Here is a 10499-nt window from a genome sequence, read left to right as displayed (position 1 = left end):
GGTTAAAGAGAGGAAAAACACAGAATATAGCTACAATAAGAGACTTTGTCCCGTAGTCACGACGTGAGTGGATCCGATGGCTCAGGTTTAGTGATGAGGAAACTGTCACTGTCAGCTGCTGCTCCAAACAGTCACTAACTTTAATTTGAAGGGACAGATTAGATGTTGATTTTGTTAACAGGGACTTTGTTGCACCCAGACATTAAGCATATCACCGTGGTGCGTCTTGAAATCCCTCTTTGTCCAAAGCGGGAGATGACAGAAAGAGTCTGAGAACTACTTAATTGAAGCTACATTGTTGCGAGTTGGCTCTGGTGTGTAGGAAGCTCTGCGCCGTGCACGCTGTTTCAGCTGCTTCTAGGATAATGTAGTTAACGTCCCCAGCGTAAATGACGGCAGTCCTTTAGAACTTATGCCCTGCACAACATGGCGGCCAGCAGACGCATGGTGGCGCTGTTCGGCAGTATGGAACGCGGCATCTACGTTTATATATCTATGCTCACGCCTACCCAGCTCCACTCGCCTCATGGGGAAGAATGTTCACTGTTGCCATGGCAACTGACATCAAAAGTCCTGAGCCTATGACATCACATCAAACCTCCTGAGTTGATGACATCACATTAAAACCTCAGTAGCTATGACATCATAACCCCTGTAGCTTTGACATCAAAATGGCACTGTGACATCATACACCCAATGACATCACACTTACTGTGTCTTTAAAGACTGTATAGAGTGCTGTAACCATAGATACAGTCAGTCAGTTTACAAACTCACAGTAGACAAACACCGACACAAGCTTTTGTCAGTGAAGAGAAAGGATCACTCACAAAATAAAGACCTAAATAAAGTCTGTTTCTGTAAGAAGAACCTTCAAAAACAATTTACAAAGAAACAGCCACCATGAACCGAACAAAGACAGAGCATCTACAATTCACCAAGGGCAGTAATACACAACCCCAACTTGTTGTGAATTCCTGGAACATACTGGATGAGACAGACTTCCCTTCACTCCACAGTGGGACAATACCACCAAAAAGACATCAGATGAGGGAGGGACCAAAAAAAGACAAGAAAAAAAAGTCACCATCATCATCATCATCTCACACAGTCAGCTTTGGCTATGGGCTGACTGTGGTACCACGGCAGGCTGCAGCGGAAACATCAGCTCAGTCTGCAGGAAAGACTGCCGCAAAGACAAATGTGTCTCTCCTTCCATCAACACTACCAATGGAGAAAGAGGTAAATGTGTCAATGGAGAAAGAGGCAAACATGTCACTGCATCCATCTTCTACAGTACAAATGGAGAAAGAGGTAAATGTGTCACTGCCTCCATCAACAGTACAAATGGAGAACGAGACAGAAATGTCACTGCCTCCATCTTCTACAGTACAAATGGAGAAAGAGACCAATGTGTCACTGCATCTGTCTTTGCCTGTTCCACCTAAAACTGACATACAACCTGACCCTAGTATGAATCTGACTGAAGAAACCAGGATTGAGATTCCTGGGCAGGATTACAAACTCATCATTGAAGACAAGGAGATGAGGCCTCAAGTACCAATGGAGAAAGATACAAATGTGTCACTGCCTCCATCATCAAAACCTGTGGAAGCAGAGATTCATCTGTCTCTGCCTGTTCCACCTAAAACTGACATGCAACCTGACCCTGGTATGAATCTGACTGAAGAGACCATGATTGAGATTCCTGGGCAGGATTACATTGAAGACAAGGAGATGAGGCCTCAAGTACCAATGGAGAAAGAGACAAATGTGTCACTGCCTCCATCAGCAGTATCAATGGAGAAAGATACAAATGTGTCACTGCCTCCATCTTCAAAATCTATGGAAGCAGAGATTCATCTGTCTCTGCCTATTCCACCTAAAACTGACATGCAACCTGACCCTGGTATGGATCTGACTGAAGAGACCATGATTGAGATTCCTGGGCAGGATTACAAACTCATCATTGAAGACAACGAGATGAGGCTTCAAGTACCAATGGAGAAAGAGACAAATATGTCACTGCCTCCATCTTCTACAGTACCAATGGAGAAAGAGACAAATGTGTCACTGCCTCCATGTACAGTACAGACGGAGAATGAGACAAATGTGTCACTGCCTCCATCATCAAAACCTGTGGAAGCAGAGATGCATCTGTCTCTGCCTGTTCCACCTAAATCTGACATGCAACCTGACCCTGGTATGAATCTGACTGAAGAGACCATGATTGAGATTCCTGGGCAGGGTTACAAACTCATCATTGAAGACAAGGAGATGAGGCCTCAAGTACCAATGGAGAAAGAGAATAATATGTCACTGCCTCCATCTTCTACAGTACCAATGGAGAAAGAGACAAATGTGTCACTGCCTCCATGTACAGTACAAATGGAGAAAGAGACCAATGTGTCACTGCCTCCATCTTTGCCTCCATCTTCAAAATCTGTGGAAGCAGAGATTCATCTGTCTCTGCCTGTTCCACCTAAAACTGACATGCAATCTGACCCTGGTATGGATCCGACCGAAGAGACCATGATTGAGATTCCTGGGCAGGATTACAAACTCATCATTGAAGACAAGGAGATGAGGCCTCAAGTACCGATGGAGAAAGAGACTAATATGTCACTGCCTCCATCTTCTACAGTACCAATGGAGAAAGAGACAAATGTGTCACTGCCTCCATCTTCTACAGTACCAATGGAGAAAGAGACAAATGTGTCACTGCCTCCATCATCAAAACCTGTGGAAGCAGAGATGCATCTGTCTCTGCCTGTTTCACCTAAAACTGACATACAACTTGACCCTGGTATGGATCCGACCGAAGAGACCATGATTGAGATTTCTGTGCACGATTATAAACTCATCATTGAAGACAAGGAGATGAGGATGGAACATCTGGAGGACCAGAACTACTTCATGATGATGGAGGCACAGCAGCTAAGACGTGACCTGGCTCGTGCAACAAACAAAAAGATGGGCCTCATTACCGACCTGTCAAAAACACAGCAACTAGAAAGTGACGCCAAACTCAAGATACAAGAGTTAGAGGCTGCTCTCAGATCAGCAGTAGAGCAGAGAAAGGACATTGAGACCAGTCTGAACAGACAAGTAGAGGAGACCTCCACAGTCAGAGCTGCACTGGTCCAGACTGAAGACAAATTGAAAGAGTCTCAACACCAATTGGAGGAGATCAAGTCCATTCTCCAAGCTCAACACCTGCAGGAAACCAGCAACCTTAATGCCAAAGTCCAGGCACAGCAAGCACTGGACCAAAAGAGACACCAGTGGTTTGAAGAAAAGTCCTCCCTCATGGAGTCTCTGAAGAACATCAAACAAGCGGCCGAAGACCAGAGAGAACAAAAAGGAAAATTTATTGAGGAAGCCATGGCTAAAATAGCCCTTCTAGAGGATCAGATGAGGGAGCTTCAGCGAAAACCAAAGAAGAGATCTCTGCTGAGGAGATTCCTCCGGCTCTTCAGATAAGCTGGAAGAGGAGCAACCACACAGGGTCCCAGATACATCACTCATGGCCTCTTCTATTACACCCACCATCACTCTCTCTCTTTAACCCCTCTTCTTCTTACTCTCTCTTTAACCCCAATTCTTCTTCACTCTCTCTAACCCCTCTTCTTCTTTACTCTACTCTTTAACCCCCTTCTTCTTTACTCTCTCTTTAACCCCCCTTCTTCTTTACTCTATCTTTCTCTCTGTAGTTCTCTTCTTTTACATCCTTTCTTAAAGCGACACAGTGGCTAAGTCATCAAGGCTTCAGCCTCACAGGAAGAAAGATGTACCTCCATCCACATTCTTCTCCTTCTTCCTGTGTCTGCAGGGTTTTCTCCGGGTACTCCGGTTCGCCCACAGCGTTTTATTATATAAAAAGTTATAAATTAAAAAAAATAAATAAATAATAATAATAGTTGAATGGTATTTCTTATTTGCATTTCACACTTTTGGTAAAACAAGCAGCTCAAAACTTCCAAATTGCTGCTATTTTGTCAAGGGAATTTCATTTTTTTTACAAATTCACCTGCATTTTTCCCAGAAAATCGAACTGAGAAAGTGAAATTCAATACACTTCAGAAATTAAACTTGCTAATGAGTATTATGTTTACATGTATTTTTTGTCAATAAACGTCTTTATTGATATGCCCTTTCAAGTTGTCTAATGTCTAATCAGACTTAAGTCTGTGTTCTCAAATGGGTATTTTTCACTTCACTTAAAGGTAGGGTAGGAGGTCTTGGAAAAATGGTTTGAGCAGGCCACATTTTGAAAATACACAATTCAAAAGTCAAGCTCCTCCAGAGGGCAAGAACATGAACATGTGGTCAGCCTTGGGTTCACATCAAGGTTAGGCCCCATTACATGTGAGTGACAGTATCATGGAAAGCTGCGTCACTCAGATTGGGATATTGGATAGCTCCACAAAGGCATCACTTTCGCGGCATGACCCTGCGCAGCATAACTTTTCGCCAGCTTTTTAAAAATTGTAATGGCTAATTCGCCAATACGAAAAACACCTAACATCATAATAAACCATCCAGCACAGATTAGAGGTACATTGCCACCTACTGGACTTCAGTGTGGTACATAATATTAGATTACTGGCATTGTCTTTTCTGCGGTGTAATTCGTTGAAGACTCTGGGCATGATTACTGCATCAAAAAGCGGTACGAGCAGAGGAGGGAGGGAGGGACAGATGGCAGTTTCACGTGGCATGGCGTTCAAAATTATTGGATGGACTTTTCACAGGCTTGTCCGTTCCACAGATGACTGACTTTCATTTTTGTGAAAAATCTTGGTTGCAATCAGGGTGTGAAAAGGATTCCAATTCAGTAAAAAAAAAAAAACCTACCTATAATAATCTTTCCCTCAACACAGAAATGTGTGGGAATAATCTCAATCAAGTCCATATTGCATTCAAACAACCTACATGTGTTATTTTAGAGCATAATAATTCTCATAAATAACTTTAGGCTATTTCACATTTAAACTGCATTTATTTCAGTAATTTACAACACTGGAAATTATTAATTATTATTAAGTTTGTATAATAGACTGAATCTCCAGTGCGACATTTTAGTAGTACTAAAGTAGTACTACATAACTAATATAGTACTATATAACTATGAAAACTGTATGAGAAATATCACATAGCTAAGTGAACATCATGAAACAGTTTGGTTGAGAGCCCTTAGCCTTTAGCCTTCTAGCTCCATGGGAGCTAGAAGGCTAAATTTGAAGTGTGTGTGTGAGAGTGTGTGTGTGAGAGAGAGAGAGAGAGAGCAGTCTCCTTCTCTGACTCCTGACAGACGCACTGGTTCGCCGTCCGCGTCGCGTCAAATCTCAGCAGTTTCGAGCCGCTGGAGGGTTGATGTCGCGGGGAGCGTACCTATGTTCCCCGTGTTTTGTTTTTTTTTTTTAAAAAGGACCTATGTTCCCCGTTTTTCTGGGAAGCGGGGAACATAGGACCCTTTATTTAAAAAAAGGAAGGGTCCTATGTTCCCCGGTTCCATACAAACCGGGGAACATAGGAGCTTTTTTGGAAAAAACGGGGAACATAGGACCTTTTTTAAAACAAAAAGTCTACATGCTACATGAGCCAACAGAGTAAATTCACTAGCTGGTAAGCTAAGGGGAGGTCACGGTGGTCTGGCTGTGTACACCAATGAATCATGGCGCTGGGACGCAGTGGTAGTTTCCATAGATATATATAAGAAGCCTAGATGACTCACCCACCGCTGCTGCCCAATGACACGGCGTAGCCAGTACGGCGGCCATCGTGGGACGGGCAACTCTCTCCCTCAGAGCATTAAGCCTATGGTGCATGTTCTGCTATAATGACCAGAACTTGCTCAGTTTTTGTCCGTTTTCAGAACAGTTTGATTTTTTTTATGAACGTCTATGCAGTTATGATGCAGCATACTTAAAGCGGAAGTAAGCGATCCGGTCGTTTTGGCTAACTTTTTGTCAGCTGACGGAGTTAGCAGCCCCCGCCCTCGTCATGGATCTATTGGTCCTCATCCCTACGTCACCACGCACATTCACGTGCATCCCTTGGCTGCACACACAGAGAGGACCGCCCCTTTATGCCGTTCTCTCTCCTCATTGGATAAAGGTTGTAGGATACAAGGAATGTTTTCTCCTCGGCTTACAGCAGAGCAGAGTGACTGACAGACCCGTGTTTCAGACCAAACACTCTATAGAAGTGATTGCTGTCGGAAGATATAACTATTTAAGACTTATATTAAAGCAGATAACAGCGGCACGGCCGTTTCGGCTAATGCTGTGTTCAAGGCAGGCTTTTGAAACCGTAAGTTACAGCTTCAAGTCACAACTACGACTTGGTAGCGTTCCAGGTAACCCGTAGCTCGTGTTTTTACCGTCCTGTTGTCTGTGAAAGTTCCCTATGACGGCCACTCGTAACTTCCGACCCGTGAACTCGTACCAGATCGAACTGGTATGACTTCACAGGAAGGAAAAACACAAAGTACGAGTTTCCTTGAACGCACCATGAGTTAGCAGCCCCCGCCCTTGTCAGGCATCAATTGGTCCTCGTGCTACGTCACCACATTCACGCGCATCCCTTGGCTGCACACACAGCCCTTCATGCCGTTCTCTCCCCTCATTGGATAACACTTGTATCCCACAAGGAAAATTTTCTCCTCGGGTTACAGCAGAGCAGAGTGACGGAGAGACTCGTGTTTAGGCTGAAATACTTCATGTAAGTGATTGCTGACGGAAAATAGGACTATTTAGGACTTATATTAACAAAAACATTCCACTGATATCTGCTTTAACACAAATATTCCGCTTACTTCTGCTTTAAAATCAGATAATTTTAATCATATACTCATTTTTTATAAAAGTAACATTATAGTGAGATTATTCAAATAGTTAAAGTAATTGCTACATACTGATTTATTTTTAACAGAGTTATGAATAGTTTTTTTTTTGTGAAGATGACTGGATCAGCTATCTACTGCACTGTAACTGCAGCCAGAGTCAGAGCAAGTTGTCCATTCCATTATGGCCGACTGTGAGCTATATGCCTGCACGTAGTCCGATCCACCCCCTTGGTAGTTTCCACTCTGATCACAGGCAGAGCCAGTGACTGTGAAGTGCCAACCCTTTGGCCACGCTCAGCACCAGCAGGTGATTATCCTTCACCTGTCGGTAGCTGCAACCTCATGTGACCTCAGCCTTCTCTGCCAGACACAATGTTTAAGTGCCCGCAGTTTTTTTTGTGATAATCGAATGATGTAGAAGGGTAGACAGAAGTTATGCACTATGGCTTTAAGAGGCAGAATCACTGCATCTGTGTTAAAGCAGCAGCAAGTTCTCATTAATATTAATGAGCTGTTTTCTCTCTGTATGTGACTGTTTGAACCATTCTGTTGCTTCAGCTGTTTGACTTTTTTTTTTATTTTTTATTTTTATTTTTTTGGGGCTTTTATGCCTTTATAGATAGTACAGTTGAGACAGACAGGAAATGGGGAGGCAGAGAGAGGGGGGATGACATGCAGCAAATGGCGCCCGACGCGGGACTCGAACCGGGGCCGACCGCAGCGAGGACTGTGCCTCTATACATGGGGCGCCCGCTCTAACCACTACGCCACGCGACGCCCCAGCTGTTTGACTTTCTTCATCTCTGGAAAGATGATGAAACTGTCAACAAAGAACTTTGTCCTCAACTCACTTATTTTCTTCTTTATTCAGATTGAGGGACTGCAGTTTGTCAGATTTCAGCTGTTATATTCTGGCCTCAGCTCTGAAGTCCAACCCCTCCCACCTGAGACTCCTGGACCTGAGAGGAAACAAGCTGCAGGATTTAGGAGTGAAGCATCTGAGTGGTTTTCTGGGGAGTCCATACTGTCAACTGGAGACTCTGGGGTCAGACTCTGTTTTGTTTCTGTGCTGAGATGAATGTGATGTAAAACTTGTGTTGATACTGACCTGCAATCATATGAGGGTTGTCATGGTGACGTCTGTTTTCTCTTCTCTAGTTTTGGTCCAGTCACTATTTCTCTTCAGTCTTAAAGGAGAATTCTGGTCATTTTCTAAGCTCTAGGTCCCTGAGTGTGACCATAGGAAAAAATCCGAGAAAAATATGTGCAGACGGGACCTAGCTCTCCTCCTGCTAGCTGCACTACACTGCAGTTAAACAATGAAGTAAAGCATCAATATGATCCATCCAAAATCTTTTTCTCCCCCCTAAATCCATGTTTTCCTCACATTTTTGTCTTTGTTGTTATGGAAAAAGTCCGGAGCTCGACAGTCGACTAGTAAGGTCTACCCTCGAAGCTAGAGTAAACAGAGCTACGTGATAAAAACACACAGTTAATTTAACACTGCTCTCTCATATTAACAGAATTATGCACACTCAATGTTGTGTGGTAAGGAACTGGTGGATGTTGCAAAGCATCTGTAGTGATATTTTGAGCATAATAGAGGCCAAAGTCGCGGTTAGAAGATCTGCTCCCATTACTTCATTGTTTAACTGCAGTGTAGCGCAGCTAGCAGGAGGAGAGCTAGGTCCGGTCTGCACATATATTTCTCGGATTCAAATTTCTTACCTTTGGTCGCACTCAGGGACCTAGAGCTGTAGAGAATTACTTAGAAAATGACCGAATTCTCCTTTAACTTCAACCACAGAAACACTTTTAATTTGCCAGACAATCTATAACCAATAGCTGGTGTTTCTACCTGTTTCTTGATGTTCTGTGATTTTTGTAGTGAAATATTCAAAGCCAACATGAAACAATGGATACTGTCAACAAAAAGCTTTGTCCTCATCTCACTTCTTTTATTCTTTATTCAGATTGAGGGACTGCAGTTTGTCAGATTTCAACTGTTTTATTCTGGCCTCAGCTCTGAAGTCCAACCCCTCCCACCTGAGACTCCTGGACCTGAGTGGAAACAAGCTGCAGGATTTAGGAGTGGAGCATCTGAGTGGTTTTCTGGGGAGTCCAGACTGTAAACTGGAGACTCTGGGGTCAGATCACTGAGTGTTTCTGTTTTAGATCTTTGTCCCATAACTGAACCTGATTGATCTTCACTCAGAACTTTAGTGCAGACTTTGATAATGGACATTTTAAATAGTTTTTTCAGTAGTCCTTCTCTCAGACTGAGTCTGATTCTTCACTTACTGCTTGTTTCACTCGTCAATAATGAATGGTCTGATCACTTTACTTCAACCTTGTATGTTGGTTGTAGGCTGTGTTTCGTTTTGGTTTCTTGAGACCAGCATCAGACCTGAATCAGAGTGTTGTAGTCAGTGTTTAGTCCAACACATCTGATCAAATATCAATTGTATATTGACAGATTGTCCTAAAGTCAACAGCAGCTGATGAATCTGTGCTAACATGTGAATGATGTGTGTAGAAGGCCACATCATAATATCCACAATAACAGAAGGACAAAGTCCTTATACTCATTTTAGACATCTGAACATCTGAAACATCAGCTACATTATCAATGAATTTATCTTCTTCATGTGGATGATGTGTGTCACAGACATTATGATGATTCACAATACAGAGGGACAAAGTCCCTACTACTCACTTTAGACACAGAACATTGATCAGGACACGCCTGATCAACTGTCAATGAATTTATCGACTTCTTTTCTTTTCTATTCAGATTGAGGGGCTGCAGTTTGTCAGGTTTAAACTGTTTTATTCTGGCCTCAGCTCTGAAGTCCAACCCCTCCCACCTGAGACTCCTGGACCTGAGAGGAAACAAGCTGCAGGATTTAGGAGTGGAGCATCTGAGTGGTTTTCTGGGGAGTCCATACTGTAAACTGGAGACTCTGGGGTCAGACTCTGTTTTGTTTCTGTGCTGAGATGAATGTGATGTAAAAGTTGTGTTGATACTGACCTGCAATCATATGAGGGTTGTCATGGTGATGTCTGTTTTCTTCTCCTCTAGTTTTGGTCCAGTCACTATTTCTCTTCAGTCTTAAAGGAGAATTCTGGTCATTTTCTAAGCTCTAGGTCCCAGAGTGCGACCATAGGAAAAAATCTGAGAAAAATATGTGCAGACGGGACCTAGCTCTCCTCCTGCTAGCTGCACTACACTGCAGTTAAACAATGAAGTAAAGCATCAATATGATCCATCCAAAATCTTTTTCTCCCCCCTAAATCCATGTTTTCCTCACATTTTTGTCTTTGTTGTTATGGAAAAAGTCCGGAGCTCGACAGTCGACTAGTAAGGTCTACCCTCGAAGCTAGAGTAAACAGAGCTACGTGATAAAAACACACAGTTAATTTAACACTGCTCTCTCATATTAACAGAATTATGCACACTCAATGTTGTGTGGTAAGGAACTGGTGGATGTTGCAAAGCATCTGTAGTGATATTTTGAGCATAATAGAGGCCAAAGTCGCGGTTAGAAGATCTGCTCCCATTACTTCATTGTTTAACTGCAGTGTAGCGCAGCTAGCAGGAGGAGAGCTAGGTCCGGTCTGCACATATATTTCTCGGATTCAAATTTCT

Source organism: Trachurus japonicus, chromosome 6, assembly GCF_045865225.1.
Source record: "Trachurus japonicus isolate A0001 chromosome 6, Traja_1.0".
In the NCBI taxonomy this organism is placed as follows: domain Eukaryota; kingdom Metazoa; phylum Chordata; class Actinopteri; order Carangiformes; family Carangidae; genus Trachurus; species Trachurus japonicus.
Note: the sequence above shows the minus strand (reverse complement) of the source record.